The sequence below is a fragment of the Carcharodon carcharias genome, chromosome 11, assembly GCF_017639515.1.
Source record: "Carcharodon carcharias isolate sCarCar2 chromosome 11, sCarCar2.pri, whole genome shotgun sequence".
NCBI lineage: Eukaryota > Metazoa > Chordata > Chondrichthyes > Lamniformes > Lamnidae > Carcharodon > Carcharodon carcharias.
The window spans coordinates 150,772,744-150,791,705 of NC_054477.1; the positions used below are offsets into that span (position 1 = coordinate 150,772,744).

General features: G+C 44.7%; 1 protein-coding gene across 5 annotated transcripts in view; it reads left to right on the plus strand.

The window, feature by feature from the left end:
- Positions 1 to 2,508: 2,508 nt before the first annotated feature.
- The window catches only part of klf12b (Kruppel-like factor 12b), a 243,472-nt gene continuing 227,018 nt past the window's right edge, over positions 2,509 to 18,962 (plus strand). For all 5 annotated transcript variants that reach the window (XM_041198790.1, XM_041198792.1, XM_041198793.1 and 2 more), the window contains exon 1: positions 2,509 to 2,635. The gene's annotated coding sequence lies outside the window, so the exon portion shown is untranslated. The remainder of the gene's footprint in view (positions 2,636 to 18,962) is intronic.

Below are 18,962 nucleotides of genomic sequence, written 5' to 3' on the forward strand. Positions count from 1 at the left end.
AAGTCTTTCTCACTGAGCTCGCAAACAAGAAGGGGAATGTCAAGGCTGAAAAAAAAAAGCCTGGCCTAAGGTGCCGGGACTGCCCAATGAAGTGAGTGCGAGGTTTATTGATCAAAGAGAACAGTTAATGATAATAAGCAGTTATTATTTTCATACTTTGGAGAAACAATTTTAATAAAAAACAAAAACAGAATTACCTGGAAAAACTCAGCAGGTCTGGCAGCATCGGCGGAGAAAAGAGTTTACGTTTCGAGTCCTCATGACCCTTCGACAGAACTGGAGTTCAATTTTAATGCCTGGCTCCTTCATACTTTCCCTCTTTTCCAGCTCTGTTTTCTTTTACAACTTGCATGGTTGCTTTAAAACCCTCCTATATTTAAACATAACTCTTTCACGAAATCATTCAGGGGAGAAATGGCCCAAAGAAATTCCTTACTATGACAGGTGCAAAGCTGCAAGAACTTGAGAATATCTCCCTACTGTTGGCCCACCCCACCCCCCCCCCCCAACCAACCCCCCAACATCCCTCGCCATCCAAGTTCCAGGGATCGGCTCTATGTTGGCCACCAAGGGAGCAAAAGGATCTCCTGCTCCCCCCCTGCCCCTCCATCCTCATCTACCCCCCCCCATCCCCTGCCCCCAACACACCCCGTCACCCCTACACCACCAGCTGCAGACAGGAAAATGTGCCAAAGGCTGGATCTGCAACCACTGCTAAGCCCTGGAGCAGACTAAAGAATAATTGCCATTAGGTGAGCAGGAAAAATCCGGAGACCTTGAAGGCCCCAGAGTCTCCTGGCCATTGCAGCTAGATGTTCATACATAACCTATTGTGAATGCGTGTCACTACTTGTTTTAGCTAAATGCCTGGAAACCATAAAGCAGAAATATAATTTTAAGTCTGGATACAATTGGTTCATTTTAATTGTTATCTGCACAAAAAATCTCTGATAACCTTTTTTTTGCTCTTTGGAAGTATAGGTTACATTTATAGACATAAAGAACGGTCAAATGTGGCGAGTTTTCTGTTTGGCAGCGCTTTAGCAGTTTTTGTTTTGAAAACTGGCTTGCTTGGGTACATGGAAATAATGAGAGTCCTGCAGCTACATGCAATGTGCATTGACAAGTGCATGTCCTAGGAAACCGGCTTTGGGTTCATACAGACAAGGTGTATCAGTGTCTTTGAGACTGAGTCTGGCAAAATGCCATGTCGAATTTTGGATTTTGATCATAACATTCTGCAATTAATTAAAGCTGTAGCTTGAAGTGATTTGGAATCGCGCTATCATTGTTTCCACCCGTGGCCAAGGTAAATTCCCTCCCCACCCCCACTGACAATGCTGTGAGAATCTTGAAACCTCAAGTTACCACCCCCGCGTTTCGGTGCGCACGGTGACTGCCACCTCGGGCAGCCCAATGCTCTGCTCACTGTGCAGTTTGCCTGGCTCCGTGAGTTCAGGTCACTTCCCAAGGCACTGGGGGAGGAGGGGGAACTATGTCAGAGCTGATGCAGAGGGTTGCAGAGCAGTGGCCTTTCCCGTCTCTCTCAGCAGCAGCAGCAGAAGAGTCAGGAAACTGCAGAAATCCCTGGCAATATTCCATCTCCCCATCAAGCTTCTATTTTTCTAGTCTGTACGGTCAATTAAAAACAGCTCTTTTCTCTGCTTATAGCTAGAATTGAAACCTTTCAATAACTACAGTAAGTCTAGGCAATATTCTTTCTTTTTAGAGAAAGGGTCTTTATGTCAGTTATTACAGTTTTTGTAAGTCCTATATCCATAAAATACAAATAGAAGTGAGTGGGCTTTGCATATTTCACAGTTGAATATAAAACTGTACAGGGCTAGAAGAACCGTTTCAAGTGATGGACATTCTAGTGTGGAACAGCCAAGGTATGCTGCAAGTATATTTTAACCAGCCAGGGAAACAGGACGGGGATGCAGTCTATTTAGATCCACAGCCACCTTATTTTAACCTCATGCCAAATACTTTCACACGGCTCTGCTTCACAAGCTGCGAGAGGTATTTTTGACTTTGTGCTGCAGCCACATAGGTTTGTGGGTAGCCCTTCGCGAGTTAGGAGGGTTAGACGGGTTTACAGAAAGAGGGGACAGAATGATTTTGCCAAATTAAGGCAATAATGCTACTTTGAAGCTTAAGACCATAGGTGTAAATGGATCATCAGCCGTTCCAATATTTTGGGGTGAAAAGTAAATGTATGTATAAATTATCCGCATACACGTATTCCTGTATTTGTGTGTATATATATGTGTGTGTCTCTGTGTCATAGATATATAATGTTATATACACACACATATAGGGAATAGTTTAAACTGCAGACCCACGGTGATTTTAATGCTGTAAACTGACTGAGCTGCTCGAAAACCTCCTACAAAGGGGCCCCTGTGTAATTCGATGCATGCTGGTAAGGCTTAGGGTATATTGTCCTCTGTTGTTTATGAAGCCTCCACCCACTGGCCCACCCTACATTAACCAGATCATGTGACTCCGGTAAGTCATTTGCAAGTACAACAGTCCTCTGTGCGCCCCCATTCATTTCCTGCACAGAGCAGCTGAGGGAGAAGAGACACTGTATAAGGGAAGGAAATAATTCTCTTCTGCAGCTTTCCAGCAGGTCAGCGCTTTATATTCTTTCTTCTCATTCTTTGTGTTGTGCTGGCTTACTGCTGAAAGGCAGTGGCTGTCCGACTGCGTTGAGGAAGGCATTGTTGGACAGAATTTGACTCGCGTCTCGCTTGTTTTCCTAACAGTTCTTGCAGCGAGCAGAAATCTCAGTGGCTTGAATGCAGTTGTTGGCGTGTGATCCTTGGAGTCAGGGGGTCTACAGATGTGGGAGTGTCAGTAGAAGGGTGCCAGGCTAATGCCATCTTCAGCAGCCTCGGTGCTACATCTCGTAATCAGTAGCAATGATGTGCGTGTTGTCACTCGATAATGCTTCATATTGTAGTTCATAGCCAGGGCTGAAGCCCCAAGAGAGGCTGTGCTGGATTTTGGTGGACTTGTCCAGAGTTGACAGCGGACGCTTTCAGAGACTGGCTGAGAGGGTCGCTGTTTAAGAGCGACCTAGAAACTACCACTTTTGCAGTCTAGGATTGAAAATGAAAATAGGAGTGCTATTCCCCGGTGGCATTAGGTTGTGTTAATGCAATATTGTCGTATGAGTGCTGTCAAAAACTGTCGAGCTGTACTATTTACAGTCACAAACTTGTACTGCTCAGCCTCATCCTTTGTACAAGCATGTCTCCGCACATTTTTAGCGTAACATTTAATAGAAACCTTGACCTTCCCACCTTTTGGCCACTGCGTGTTAATGTTTACTTTAGTTACAGCAAGGCTATACATAAGGGGGAGTGGCTACCGGTGTATACGTATTATCACATATTCCTGAATCCTGGTAAAAGCACAGGGCAGAGACTTAAATAAGAAAAAAATGAAAATACATACTTCTGTAATCCATCAACTTTTATAATCTTTTTGTGGATAATGCAGCCAGGAGCATTTTTGGCAATATATGATTTCATTAATGTATTTGCGCTGCAGCTGTTATACAATAAGGCAACCTTAATTTCATGAGGAAGGATTAGGTGCTATGGAATGGTGGTAGGTCTGTTTTGCAGGAGGGATATGTATCGGGTGGGGTGTGCGGGGCAGTGGCAGGGTGTGGGATTTGACTGGGCTGGGAACTAAAGTATAACCAGTCACTGTTTGTCAAATACTTCTGTGATAGAGTTTAGCCTAATACCTGGAACTCTGACACGGTTTTATCAGCTTGTTGAAATTTATTTACAAACTATTGTCGAGTATGCAATTAAAAAAATGTAAGGCTGTCTCACCTAGCCTATCACATTACTGACAAGTCATACTAAAGTTTTAGGAAGTTAATTCAGGAGACAGTCTTTAGTTTCGAGAGACCAGAGTGAAAACATGTCAGAAAAATATCAGAATTATAACCTCCTGTGTACAACAGTTTATTCTTGTTATCATAGTATTGCTTTGTTTGGGGATTTCGAAATAAATTCAGTCAGAAAACTTGACAGTTGCTGTACAGTTGTGAGTTGCCATATGGGGGAGGGGAAGGAAATATGAGGTCAAATGCCAAACACTCCCAAAGTTGACCAGTTAAGTTGAACTGGGGCTGGGCTTGGTTCCTGTGTGGAATAACAGATTGCTCTGTTCTACAAGTACAAAGCAAAGCTAGGATGCTGCAATGCTACAGTGTTAGATTTCCAGATAGGAGACCTGAATTTGACTCAAAATCATGACTGATTTTCTCCAATTACTTTTTCCCTTGGTAAGCTTACCACCCTTGGCAGGAGGGCTAATCAGAGGAGAGGGGGAGGGGAGGGGGGAGGGGGAGAGGGAGGAGTGGGAGTGAGGAGGGGGAGGCAGTGTTGGGGGCGAAGGATCAACACTTAACACTTTTCCAGAATAACAATCCAGTAAGTTCATGAAGAAACCTGTGGTTGAACCATTTTGCTTTGATTTTGGTTAGCGAGGTGAAAGGTTAACTGTATTCAGCAGGAGAAAATATTTGAAAAAATAACTTCTTTTTGGATCCAAACACAAACATAAAAAAATACCCAGAATGATTGTGTTACCCCCTGAATTCTCTTGACAGAAGTGGCAATTTCCATGGTTTGGATTTGAGTTTAAATTATTCAGTGAATCAGGGTCAGTTGGGGAGAAACTAGACTCAGAATTCAAACTCATTTCTGCTATCAGAGTTCTTTATGTCTATGAAATAATTTTACTTTGAGTTTTCTCTTTTTTTTCCATTTTTTATGACTGTCAAATGCGGCTCACTACCTGAACGTATCTTGTTCCACACAGGAGGTTTGCTAATTAACTCGTGACTACAGTGATGTGTTGTACTTTACCAGTGGAACTGCACCTGCTCCAAGGTGAGGTGCTTTGTTTTGTTCCCACAGACTCCCAAGGTGAGCCATTTTACCACAGTGCTCAGTTGAAGGCAGGTACACACATCAAGCTTATAATCATCTGGCCTATGACAAACACAGCATTTTGTCCCTTACTTAACTGTTTACTAGCGGTTATTAAGGTCAAAGCTGTCATCAGTGTTGCTCCACTATTGGCCAGCTGGTACAGTTCAATAATTCAACTGGATTGAGCTGGTCTGTGTTAATTCCTTCCCTGCTCCATCCCTGTAACCCAGAGAGACTATCTTATCTGCCTGTGACATTCCATTTAGTAGGCCCTATCAATTGCTGGCTTAACTCACACACCCAAAAAAAACGAGTTTGAATAAAAGGCCTTCGTAATATGTATCAATAGAAATTTTCCACGTGGCATAATATTCTAAAAAAAATTGTGTCCCATCTTTGACCATTGTACCAAGATCCATAGCATGTCCAAAAAACAGGTAAGAGTGTTTAGCTAGATTCTATGACAATGTAGTGGGTAAATGCACCACCAGTGTGGTGTTCAGCTACATAGATTTGTAAGGTTCCAGATTGATCCCTAGACTGCTATGTGCCAGCTGATCTGAGCTAAGGGGTGGAAGAGGAGTGCTCTAATAGACTTGGGGTTGTCAGTAGGACATTTGGAATTGTACACAATGCTCCCTTGTTCCCTCCATGCACACAAAAGGTTAAATTTAAATACTTTCGGGTTTTTATTCACACTTGATGACATTTTTGGTGAAGGGGGGTGGGGAGTAGGTGGGGGGAAGAACCAAGATGAAGCATCAGACAAGAAGCATAGAGAACATGGGAGAGATGAAGTGCAATAGAATTAGAGAGAGGCTCAGAAAGAGAAGGTGTCAGATGCATGAGAAATGTTAGTGTAGGCTAAAGTAGATTGGAATGTACATGTGTAAATGCAATGAGAGCAAAAAATAAAGTGATGAGGTGCGGGCAAAAGTTACCATATGGGGATTATGATATAATGGCAATTATGGAGACCTGGCTAAAACAAGGGCGGGAATGAGCACTTAGTATTCCTGGCTACAATGTATCCAGATGGGATTGAGAGTGAAAAAAAAATGAAGAAATTGGCAGTACTGATCAAAAGCAATGTTAAAGCCCTACACAGAGATAATGTGCTAGAGGGTTCAAAGAATCCATTTGGTTAGAGTTAAGGAGTAGAATGGGAGCTGTTCTGCTGCTGGGTGTGTATCATAGGCTGTGAAATAATTAGAGAAATTTCAGAGAGATGTACAAACAATAGAGTGATGATAAGGGTGGGGGGAGGGGGGTGAGGAGGGGGGTGGGGGGTTCAGGGTGGTGGGGGAACTTCAGTGATCTTAATGTAAACAGGGGAAAATCGGTGTTAAAGGCAAAGTGGAGGAGGAATTCTTGAAATGTGTACAGGGAGAACTTTCCCAATCAGTGTGATTCCAGGCAAATGAGGAAAACAGTATTGAATCTAATCCTGGGGAAATTAACAGGGCGGAATTGACACATGTGAAAACAATATCATGAGGTGAAATTTTGGAAAGGGTCAAGAAGTATTCAAATTTACATGGTGAATTGAAAATATACCTGGCCAAGGTCAAAGATTTGTCAGGTAAGGAAATAAATAAACAATGGAAGGCGTTCAAGAGGTGAGATATTCCCACAAAGGGGAGACGAAGAGCATTCAAAGCTAGAGCTCCCAGGATGACTCCACCCGCACTGCAAAATTCAGCTCCAGGAATTCTCTGAGGCAGTCCCTAGCAGGATGGGGCCATCAGTGGACTGAGTGGCTGTATCGCCTGGCAAGGACCGTTGCGGGAGCTGTTTCAATGCAAAATATGCTCCAGCAACTGGATTTGCTGCCCCGGGGATTAAAATGTGCACACACATCAGGCCAGGCTGCTGAGTAAGCCTTGGTAGCCCTGGCTGGTGGAAGGGAAATCTCAACGAGTCCAGTGATGCCTGTTTTGGTGAAGTTCAATGCAGGAGCATTGGCTGAGGTTAGGATTGGTCTCAGGTGTGATGTCCCACTGTCTAACATTTTGTTGATGTTCACTACCTAAGCTCACTGGTGAAGAATATCCACTTCATTGAAGTGCCAGGCGATGAAGTCATTGAAATATAGTCCAGAAATGGATTTTCCGGCCCCACCCCAGTGGGTTCCCCCACAGCGGATACGGCAAGCCAGCCAAAATTCCATCGACTTAGGTGGGACCAGAAGATCCCGGCAGTGGGCGGGACCAGAAAATTCCAGCCAGTGAGTTTCTTAGAGCGAGGAGAGGGAGAAGTGGTATAAAATGAGAAGGAGGGAAATAAGTTGAGCAGATAATACAGCAAAAATATGAATATCTGAGTATGTGAATCAGTTTTCGGATAACAAAGGGTTAAATATCTGAGTATGTGAATCAGTTTTCGGATAACAAAAGGTTGAATATCTGAGTATGTGAATCAGTTTTCGGATAACAAAGGGTTGAATATCTGAGTATGTGAATCAGTTTTCGGATAACAAAGGGTTGAGTATTAATTATACATTAATTGTGTTTAATTTTATGCAAGTGTGGTAGGCTCTAATTAGGTAGAAACAGACTTAAACTGTGGTCGTTGGGTTAGGAGGTACATGCTTGTAATGTGTAACTCAGTAAATAAATTCTTATAAAAGTGTGTAAAGATTGGCTGCAGTTCTATTTTTCACCACCAAGCTTTCTGGAGCATAACATTGGTATTAGCAGAAAAGACAAGGTATGAACTGAAGTCCTCAGTCAGTATTGTTCTGCCCCATCAGATTCAGCTGGAGAAGTCTCACTGTCAGATTGGTTCATCTTGGGGAAGAGAGCAGGAGGAAGGAAAAAACAAATATCAACTGGGTAACATCTGCTCAGCAGAGCCGAACCTTTGGTTGACTGAAAATGAGAAGTATTGATGGCAGCGATAAAGAAATTCATGGTCCAAAGCTGGTGAAAGGCCATTAACTAAAGGGGTGGGATTTCAATTTAATTTTTGTGTTTGCAATTAGAAAGAGACAACAATGAATCTTTGTTTTTAAATTTCAGAATGGTTGAATGTCAAAAATAAAATAGGCTAGGTTTTTAAATTGGGTGCCCAGCACCCATCTGGAGTATTGTGTACAGTTTTGGTCTCCTTATTTGAAAAAGTATATAATTGTGTTAGAAGGATTTAAGAGACGGTTCACTCAGCTCATTCCTGGGATGAAGGGGCTATCTTATGAGAGAAGGTTGGACAGGTTGGGCCAGTATCCATTGAAGATTAGAAGAATAAGAGATGATCTTATTGAAACCTATAAGATCCTGAGGGGATTTGACAGGGTGGATGCTGAGAGAATGTTTCACCTTAAGGGAGAGACTAGAACTAGGGAACACATTTTCAGAATGAGAGGTCTCCCTTTTAAGAGGGAGATGAGGGGATTTTTTTTTTCTCTGAGGGTTAATAGTATGTGGAATTCTTTTTCCCAGAGGACAATGGAGGCTGTGTCATTGAATTTATTCCATGCAGAGTTAGACAGATTTTTGATAGACAAGGGAATCAAGGGTTATGGGTTGTGTGGCTGGGGGAGGGGGGAATGGGGTGCAACAGGAAAGTGGAGTTGGGACCACAACCAGATCAGCCATGATCTTATTGAATGGCAGAGCAAGCTTAAAGGGCCAAATGGCCTACTTCTAAGTCCTATGCCCCTAAAAATTACAGAGGCTTTGAGAGATGTTCTATTTGTCCATCTTCTGTATATTTGTTGACTAGCACATTGTTCCTGCTTCTGTGAGGTAATAGAAAATGTTTTCCGCAATGCTTGATCTGCTTTCCTTTGGGTAGCTTTTTTTTTGAAGTTAAGTTTGTCAGTATTTGCAGGCGGTCCCTAAACTAGGAAGCACTGATACTTGACCTTTGCAGCTTATTTTTAATTAAATTATTCTTTTTTGTTTACATTAAACATGAATTAATTTTGTCCCCTGGTTATAATGGTGCAGCTTTCACCTCTCTTAGGAAAATACTATCAGGTATAATCCATTCAACCCCTTGAAGCTGTTCTGCCAATTTTTTTTCTTTATTCTTTCATGGGATGTGGGCGTCACTAGCTTTTGTTACCCATCCTAATTGTCCTTGAACTCTGTGGCTTGCTCAGCCATTTCAGAGGATAGTTAAGAGTCAATCATATTGTTGTGGGTTTGGAATCACATGTCGCCCACACTGGGTAAGGATGGCAGACCTCCTTCCTTAAAGGACATTAGTGAACCAGATGGGTTTTTACAGCAGTCTGTTATGGACAGGGTGGGGGGGTTAATTTAAACTGCACTAATTTCTCCTCTCACCACCAACCGGAAACAGAACATTATTTTGATTTGCTTTTCCCTTTATAACCAGTTGCATATTTTCCAAGCCCTTGGTTTTGCTGTAATCCAATTTCTAGTAATAACCCCACCCCCAACTCGAGATAGAATGAACTCAAAGGGTTAATTTAGTTGCACACACTCAACCACAGGAGGAGGGTAGCAAAATTGCCTTCTTTTCACTCATACGGTAAAAGAGGGAAAGAGAAAAGAGAGATTTACAGGAAAAGACCACAGAGAAAAGAAATATTGTTTCACATGGGTCCAGAGTATAGAATTAAAATCCAGTGAGGTATTCCTTCATGAAGGCCAGCAGGCCGAAAACTGATGATGTATAAGGCACTCCTCTGCTGGAGTTGACTTCACACGATGAGAGTGATTCATCTCTGTGTACCTATCTTGTAGGTGATGGTAAAGAAGTTCCAGCAGAAACAGTGTAGATGTGGCCAGTTAGATGGTAAAATGGCAGACTGAGTTTGCAGTTTAGCAGGGCAATATAACTAGTTCCACTAGCTAGAGGTTCACGTCACATGACTCCCTCCTCACCAAATTGTAATTGACAAGGGATGCTTATCCTCATCTGGGTCCTCGAGATTGTTAAATGTCCCAGCCATTAAGAGTTGAAAGGAAGGTTACAGGGTCCTTTGGCCTTGCAGAAGAGGAGACTCCAGTTGGCCAACCTTGGTTAGGAAAAGCAGATGGCCTTTGTATAGTTCTCTTTGAATTTGGGGTGTTGTTAGTGTCTCTTCAGAGATAACAAGGCGCGAGTTTCTTTGAAACTGCCAGGTAGCCATGAAGATATAAATATATATTTTATAAAAAAAACACAGGTAGAGATCTTAGTCCCCTCATAAATCATTGATAGTTTCATGGTCACTGTTACTGAGACTAACTTTATATTCCAGATTTTATTAATTGAATGTAAACTCCACCAGCTGCCATAGTGGAATTTGAACTCATGTCCCCACAGCATTCGGCTGGGCTGATGGATTGCTAGCCTAGTGACATTACCACTATGCCACCATTTCCCTGGCCTGCCCAATTTTTATTTCACTTCATACCTCCAGACACTCAGCTAAGAGCATCAAGGGAGCGCCAAGTGGCAGGGGCTGGGACAGGCAGTAGCTTGACTTGCGGCGGACCGCCAGCCAATTAATTAGGTCATGTCTCTTCGGCATCTCAATTCTTAACTATCTGCCTTGGCTCTGTTACCAGTAATACACTTCTGGCTGCTCCATTGGGCATCCTATAATTAGGGTGAAACAATTTAGCCTGTTATGTTTTTCTGATTCTCTCCCCTCCTCACCTGAATGCATGGGTTTATGGCTGGCTTACGTTCGCACATGCACTGGTCACTGTCAGATATCTGCTCAAGCGCTTATTCTTTATGTGTGAGGCCAAATGTTAAGCAAACGATTTTAACCTAAGCCCCTGCCAGTCAGAAAATCAATAAGATCCAGTGAAGCACTGGCTTTAGACCCTGTCCGATTGTCCTCTTTGGTGAAGTCAATGAAAAGTAATATTAAGAAGAGTGGAAAACCAGCCTTCCCATTTGGTGATTTTAAAATCCACCCCCCCCCCCACCCCGAAGTATTGGGCATGCTGTTACGCCATGAAAATGATCATATCCTGTTTTCACTCCATGCCTGCAAACATGTAATTTCCAGCTTGGAGTATTGTGGTCAGGAATCAGGAACCCAGATTGTTTTTTTCAAATTAGCCCAGATATCCCATCACCAGTTGTCAGACCCCCCCCCCACCACCTCTACCCCAGCGAAAGTTATCGAAATCAATGCAAAGCCGGAGCTGAATTTTGAGTCCTTCTGCCCTGCCAACAGCAACAAACCCGATGATGCTGCAGTCACCTAGGACATCGGGGGCAGCTCCATTTGTTTTAATAGATGATCATGGAGCCAGTTAACAATTTTACATATAAAAACGGAAAGTGCTGGAAAGACTCAGCAGACCTGGCCGCATCTGATGAGAGAGAAACAGAATTACCATTTTGAGTCCGATGCAACTCTTCTTCCGAAGATGCCAGACCCGCTGAGTTTTTCCAGCACTTCCTGTTTTTATTTCAGATTTCCAGCATCCGCAGTATTTTGCTTTTATTAACAGTTTTGGAGCTGTGGCTGAATTAATATACATCAAAATATATATTCATTTCAAAAAAATCAGTATGTGCAATAATGTGGCCATTCTAAATAAATGCTGACTTTTACTATCTTTGTATTTCACTGGGGAAAAAAAATCGAACGCATTTTATGGCATCCATGCCCAGAGTTAGACTGGAACTCAGACTCACGAGCCTGTCTACCGAAGAAAGTTATGTAAGCTTAAAAGCTTTGGCAACCTGACGAACAGGTGTTTGCGAATAAGTTCAGTAGGAGCAAAAAAGGGGGCTGGTCAGGATTTGCAGATGCTATGAAACAGGTCTTTAAGGGGAGCTGGTTGGTGCGTGTACTAATGTACAGTAGGGCAGCTTCTTAGGGGACCGAGGGGACGATGAGAAGAGAAGACAATTTATTGCAAGCAGCATTGCTTTTAATGTGAAATCTTAATGGGAAGATAGGAAGCCTAGTGCAGTCCAGTGGTTTAACGGAGAGGCTAAGATCACTGGCAAATGGTGTTACGTTTAAAAAAAAAGCACTAATATTGATTCTAGATGCAGCTCCGTTTTCGAACCTGCAATAAGATTGTTTGCATGCACGGAACTCATGGGAAGGTGTGGCCCAATATCTGCAGCGCTGAGCAGGATGAAAGCCAATGTGGTTGCACCGACCTAAGAGAAACAAGCAACTACAAGCATCTTTATATAACAATTGCACCCTGACCAACCGTTTCATTTTAGGCTGTTGACTGCACTTTTATGCACCTTTATTTCATAAATAATAAATGGTCAGTGTAAGACCACCAGGGGTAGCAGGTTAGGGGCAGATTTGTTTACTTGGCGATTTGTTTCAGTTTCTGAAAGTATGTGACCAAAGGAAACTATGAAAGCAGAAGTAGGGGGAAATAAAAAACTTTGGGAACTGCAAACAAAAGTCACTAAAACTGCAGTAGAAGTGGATCACTCAGCAGAACCAGCAGTTTGTTGTACAGAACAAAGGACAAATAGAAAAACTGCTGCATTTTATGATGTCAGAGCATTGGGCCATTAGGGGACACAAAGTAAATATGTTTAGTGTTTGGGAGGGATTCGGTGTTTTTGCACGTCTGACAACAAAAAAACATATAACAGGGAATAATTCAATGAAAAATGAGACCAATTTCATTGTTGTCAAGTTGAAAGTCTAAAAGTCAAACTGATTCAGCAAATTAAGGGTCACCTTCTCACACTTTTATAAAAACAAAAAAACTGCGGATGCTGGAAATCCAAAACAAAAACAGAATTACCTGGAAAAACTCAGCAGGTCTGGCAGCATCGGCGGAGAAGAAAAGAGTTGACGTTTCGAGTCCTCATGACCCTTCGACAGAACCTTCTGTCGAAGGGTCATGAGGACTCGAAACGTCAACTCTTTTCTTCTCCGCCGATGCTGCCAGACCTGCTGAGTTTTTCCAGGTAATTCTGTTTTTGTTTTCTCACACTTTTATCCCATTTGCTGAAGCGGTTGGTTGCTGCCAAGCAAGTTATAATTAATAACTTGACTCAGCCTGGTGTCAGCCTCCTCTCATTCTTTTCACCATTCAGGATGAGTGTACAAGTGACAACGTCAGTAGCTTTGATCTACGCCTAATCTAGTATTTGTTTCAGTGGCTTTAAGCTATTTTGTTTATTTCATTTTTTTCACGATACTTTCTCCAACCCGTGAAGGAAAGACAGCGGCATCATTTCGTCTCTGAGGCATCATTTGTTCCTCTTCTGCTCTAATATAATTCTTGTAAGGCAACACAAAAGTGCACAGAAAATGTACGTAAACTTGCTGAGTAATATTTACCCAGTAGCACGAAGCAGCAGTTTACACCACTAAATAATATAACCCTTCAGCTTCAGGCCATGGGTACAGAAATACTGTGGCTGGGATTTTCCGTGCCCGCTGGCATCGGGCGCGTTCAGTAGCGTGAGCGAACAAATTTGGCGGGGAGGCCTAAAATGGGCTTCACGACGTCGTGAAGCCAGTTTGTGATCAGCCACTCTGCCCGCTGATGGCAGACATCGGGAACTTTATTGTAATACATCAGCGTATCAGCAGCCAGCGCGCCGGACTCATCCACCTCGCCCATTGGATCGTCCGCCCATATTGGTGGGAAACCTTGCCGGTGCAGAACGTTTTCTGACAGATGTGACCCGCAGAAGGGGGGAACTTACCGCTCACATCGCGGACATCCGAGGAGCAGGAGATGCTGGAGCCTGACAGCAATGGGATCCTGGAGGAACGTCCATGGCACGCTGGGTGGATTCTCGCTGGGCATGGACCTGCTGCGATGCAGCTCACGGAGGTTGGAAAGTCACCGTTGATGCTCACAATGGATGATCTTTGAGGGGGTGGGAGAGGAAGGTCTAGAATTGACTGGGAGAGGAAGAGGTGTCTGGGGGGGGTGAGGTTGGGAGGGGAGAAAATGACAGTGTTGGGGGGTGAGGTTGAGAGGGGGAAGGGAGTATGGGGAGGAGAGGGTAACGGGGGAGAAGGTGGCAACTAGGGAGGTAGAGAGGCAAAGAAGTAAGAGTGTCTGAGGAAATCAGGAAGATGGAGGGACTAAGCGGGTGTGGGAGGTAGTCTGGGGGTGTGGGAGGATTAAGAGATGGGGTAAGGGGTGAGGGGGAGGTAGGGGTTCCAGGGTGGGAATGGGTTCCAGGAGGGGGAAGGGGTCTGGAGAGGGGATGTCCAGGTGAAAGTGCAAGGGAGGGGTCTGATGGGTCCATGAGTCCCGAGGAGCAAACCAAGGGTGGGCGTGGTATGAGGGTGTGATGAGAATGAATGAGGGCAGAGTGAGGCGGAAGGGTGGGAGGGTGAGGGTTCAATGGTAGCTGTAGAAGGGAAGGCGAGATTAGTTGGTGGGGACTCGGAGGCAGACACGGACCCTGGGGGTGGGAAAGAGGAGGTTGGGGTTAATGTGGACGGGGGTGGGATTTTAGGGAAGGAAAGAAACGTTCACCTGGACATCTCCAAAGGAAAAGGGTTGTGCTGGGGAGGTGGGAGTTGATGCCAGGGGGGTAGACAGTGATGGGGGAAAGGAAATGGGGGTGATGCAAGAAAAACTGAATCCGGACCATGCTGTCCAAATCGAAAGTGAAACAACAATTGTGGTGGGCGAGATAAGGGTGCTGCTTGGGAGAGTGATCATTGGGTGAGTGGAAATGCAAGTCAGCTCAGATGGACAACTAAAAGCGAACTCCAGCAGGTACCATTCAAAATGTTCAGGGCATTGAGGTGAGTATGATACATGAAAGCTCCTTGTGCATGGGAGAGTGCTTGCACGAGGCTCCAAAAGGTGCTGCCATGCACACACGCACGCACACGCACACGCACACGCACACGCTTCTCCCTCCAGTGTCACTCGTTGGCTGGCTGCCTCCTCTGCAGTGACAGAGAACGAGGTTGAGGGGCTCACAGGTAAAGGGAACTTGGAGGGAGAGGACAGCCTTTGAGATTCCTGAGTGGATGACCCAGGGGTGTCCAGCTGCCACTCCTCCTCCCTACGGGTGCCCGAGGGCCCCAGCCTGACTCCTTGAGGGGAAGAAGCGCCTGGAGGGATGTCAAGGTGCCCCGCTTCCCTCTTGCGTTGCCACAGCAGGAACTCACCCATGGCTCCCACAATGGAGAGCAGGTCTACACATATCTCCGCATTCTGCTGGACGAGGGTCTCCATAGCATCCGCCATCCTCCTCATGGAGACCTCAAGGGCCCATGTGGGCACCACTTCATCAGAGAGGAGGCGGGTGCACTCTTCTGACTCATGAGCCACTCTGCTGAGGGCTTCCAACAGCTCTGCATGATGTCCCCCCACTTCTGCTGACTCTTCAGGATGAATTGGAAGGCCAAATCTAGAGGCTCATCATTTGACTCGGACCCCACAGATGCCTCCTCCGAGTGCCGGGGAGCTCGCACGAACCTGCCTCCTGCTGCTGCGAGCATGTGTCCTTTTGGTGACCGCCAGATTGTGAACCCAAACCAGCCCTAGACCTAGTTCCACCGAGGTGTGTGTCTCTGATCTGGTGGAGGGTGTGGGTAAGCGCTGTGACGGGTCTTCCAAGCTGCTTATTCCCAGCTCATCAATGGAGGAGGTGCCCTTTTGGATGGAGGTGATGGATCTGAGGGGCTGGCTGGCTGAGGGTGTCGGTTGCTTGGTAGAGCTCCCAGTGAACCAAAGTAGAGATGAGTAGTGCATGGCAGCCGAGTCAAAAGCAGGAGAGAGAGCACTCACATTTGCATTGAGAGAGGGATGATGTGGTGCAGGATCCTTGCGAGGGTGTTCACTGCAGACCTCACCATCACCGCAGGCACGGTCTATGTCTTCAGCAGTCAGTGCGATGGCACACTCCGCAAAGTGACTGAGCGGCCTAATGTGGACCACTCCACTCTGGGTCTGGGACCTCTTCCTGCTGATGTGAGCCAGCTTCTCCTGCACGGAAACAGATGGCGAGAGTGTGAGCAGGAGACATGGCACTGCGTGGAACTTTTGTGTGGTGACTGGAGCCATGGACAGGATGAGGGTGCGAGCTCGAGAGGATATGATCCTGATGGAGATGTGAGGGTGTGTGCGTGAGAGTTAGTGGTGTTGTCCCTTGAGGTGTGAGATCCCTGTGAATGTGTGAAGGGTTTGTTAGTGTGTGAGTTGAGAGTGATGAGAAGAGTGAATTACTTTGGCGGAATGGAGGAGATCATTCATTCTGTAGCGGCACTGGATGGCTGTCCCCTTCTGAAGGGCATTGGTGCTGACCACCGCTGCTTCCACCTCCCAAGCTGGGTTAGTGATGTTGCTGCCCAACCTGCGGGGTAGAGAACATCACGGCGAGCCTCCACTGTGTCCAAAAGGTGCTCGAGGGACACGTCATTGAACCTGAGGGCTGCATTTTTTTTTGCCTTTCAGGACCATGTCTTCTTTGCAGCACCCATGGGCTGGAAGCACTGAGAGGCGTGCACACGGCTGGACTTTAAATATGGTGCCCGGCCTGCTGAAGTGGCGAGGTGATGGCATGGAGGGCGAATGAGAGCCCGCCCACCATGGAAACGCTGTGCTTGCTGGGAATGCATAATTAATGTGGCAGGTTTGGGATGATATGGCGTGAAAAGCCGCCTTTGCGGCCGGTGGGTAAAATGTCATTCTATGTGTACGCTACCGCACTTAGTGCAAATCTAGGATGATTCTGCCCCTAGCGTGTGTCCACATGGGGAGTTTCTTTGACCTATTACTGTGTCAGATTGATACCTCTTAACTGATTGGATTTTGGAAACCAGAAGCTGGGCCACGAGTTTGAGTAGGCCGTTTGACGTTGAAACGTATCAAATCCTCATTGTCTGATCTTTGCCAGTGCTCGTGGTCAAGTTGTTGGAGTGAACAACATCAGCCTTTATATAGCGCCTCTAAAATTGTTTTGTTTTTAATATATTCGTTCATGGGATGTGGGCATCGCTGGCGAGGCCATCATTTATTGCCCATCTCTAGTTGCCCTTAAACTGAGTGGCTTACCAGATCATTTCAGACAACAGTTAAAAGTCAACCACATTGCTGTGGATCTGGAGTCACGTGTAGGCCAGAGCAGGTAAGGACAGCAGATTTCCTTCCCTAATGGACACTAGTGAACCAGATGAGTTTTTATGACAATCAGCAATTGTTTCATAATCATCATCAGACTTTTATTGAAATCCAATTTCTCCATCTGCTATAGTAGGATTTGAACCTGAGCCTGCAAAGCTTTATACTGGGCCTCTGGAATACTGATCAGTGACAATACCACTATACCACCACCTCCCCAAGGTGTCAAGGTGTTCAGGACACAAGTTGATGCCAAGCCAAAGATGATGATGTTCGGATGGCTGACTGAAAGCCTGCGTACAAGAGGCAAGTTTTGAGGAGTGTCTTAAAGGAGGAGGCAGAGATGTGGAGGTTTGGAGAGGGAATTCCAGAGCTAAAGGCCCAGACAGCTGAAAGCACGGCTGGGAATGTGAGCAATGGCAGAGTGCTTCTTTTTGCTGTTGGGGGCGAGGGTGAGTGCAGAAGAAAAGCTGTTTGGATAGGCTCCACCTTAAGGGACACATCTCCAGTTGGCTGATCACAGAGTGGCTTCGACTTCTTGTAAGCATGATTGAAAACTCAGTGAGACAGAATGTTGCTTTATCCTGACCAGCAGGGGAGAACTGCAAGCAGCAAGGAATGTAAACGTAAAAGAAAGGGTGAGGATGGGCAGGAGAGTAGAGAAAATCAACACAGACTTTATTCTTCTGTAAACAAACTTGCAGTTCTAAGATATTAAATATTCTTTGTACTAACATCCCAGTAGCTATGCACTGTGGCGCTCTCTTAGTTACGAGACAATGTTACGATGCTGCTGATTCTGGAAGGTTCAGTCTGTTGTTACATTCAGTCGGTAGATCTTTCCAGAGAGCACCCGGTGCCCAACGCCAGATGTAGTGCCAGAAAGCAGCATAGTTCTTTGGCAAGACTTTTTTTTGCTATTAAAATCCATAACAAGTTACACAACAAAGCAGAAATTTCTTGCCTGCCTTTCTGACAATCTTGAAGCTATTTACTCTGCTGTCAACAAACTGTATGACTTGTCACTGATGGTACTGTGCCCATGGCCAGAGACACAGGATGAGAGAAGGATGTACATACAGAAACGAAGGATACGGAGGTTGATCTACCGAGGACCAGGATATTGATCTTCTCACTGTGTACAAGACAAGGTTAAGAATAGGGTTTCTGCTTTTTGGAAAATGTAAAGCAAGGTCCAGATGATGTCAATCTATAAGAATGCTGATTAATAATGTTTTGCATCTACAGTATAATTTGCTGCCAAATCCACAGTGTTCAGTTGTTATGAATTCCACAAATGGTAGCATATGATTACTATTACTTACTGTTCCTGTTTACATTGAATACAAAATCAATATTCAGAACTGGTGTTAAGAATGGGTCATACATGGTCTGAGAATATGCAAATGGTTTAGCTCTTATATTATGCAGGCTGACGAAAGTATTAATCTCCAACATCAATGTCTGGGGCCATTACTGTTTTTACATTGTGCCTTTCAAGGTTCAATATATCAGTGCCACTGTTTTTCAATAAATCGCATTGTGCAGCATTCCCAGACTAACTACAGCAAAGCCAATTGCAATTCAAAGGTCCTTTTGCTCTGTCCAAAAAATGTCTCCAGCCCAACTTGAGAAGGCTCCCTCCTGCTGCAGAATTGTGACATTTTCTGTTAGTGCCAGTTAATGCTGAATAATGGACAGTCCTATGATGTAAACTCACTGGGAAAGAAAGTTGAAAATGGTCAAACCCCCTATCACTTAGCAATGTTTAGTGGCTGTCAGAGAGAGGAATTGTTTATCACATCTGCCTGATCTTGACTGAATATCAATATCCAGAAGTGATAGGAAACTGATCTAACTTGCAATTCCAAAATCTCATTGTTGTAATGGCTTTATTTCTGTATTCAATGAAAAGTTTAATATCCAATCTTCATGCCACAGAATAGTGGTAAAGTATCAGGAATCAGAGAATTCTGGCAATGGCAGTTTT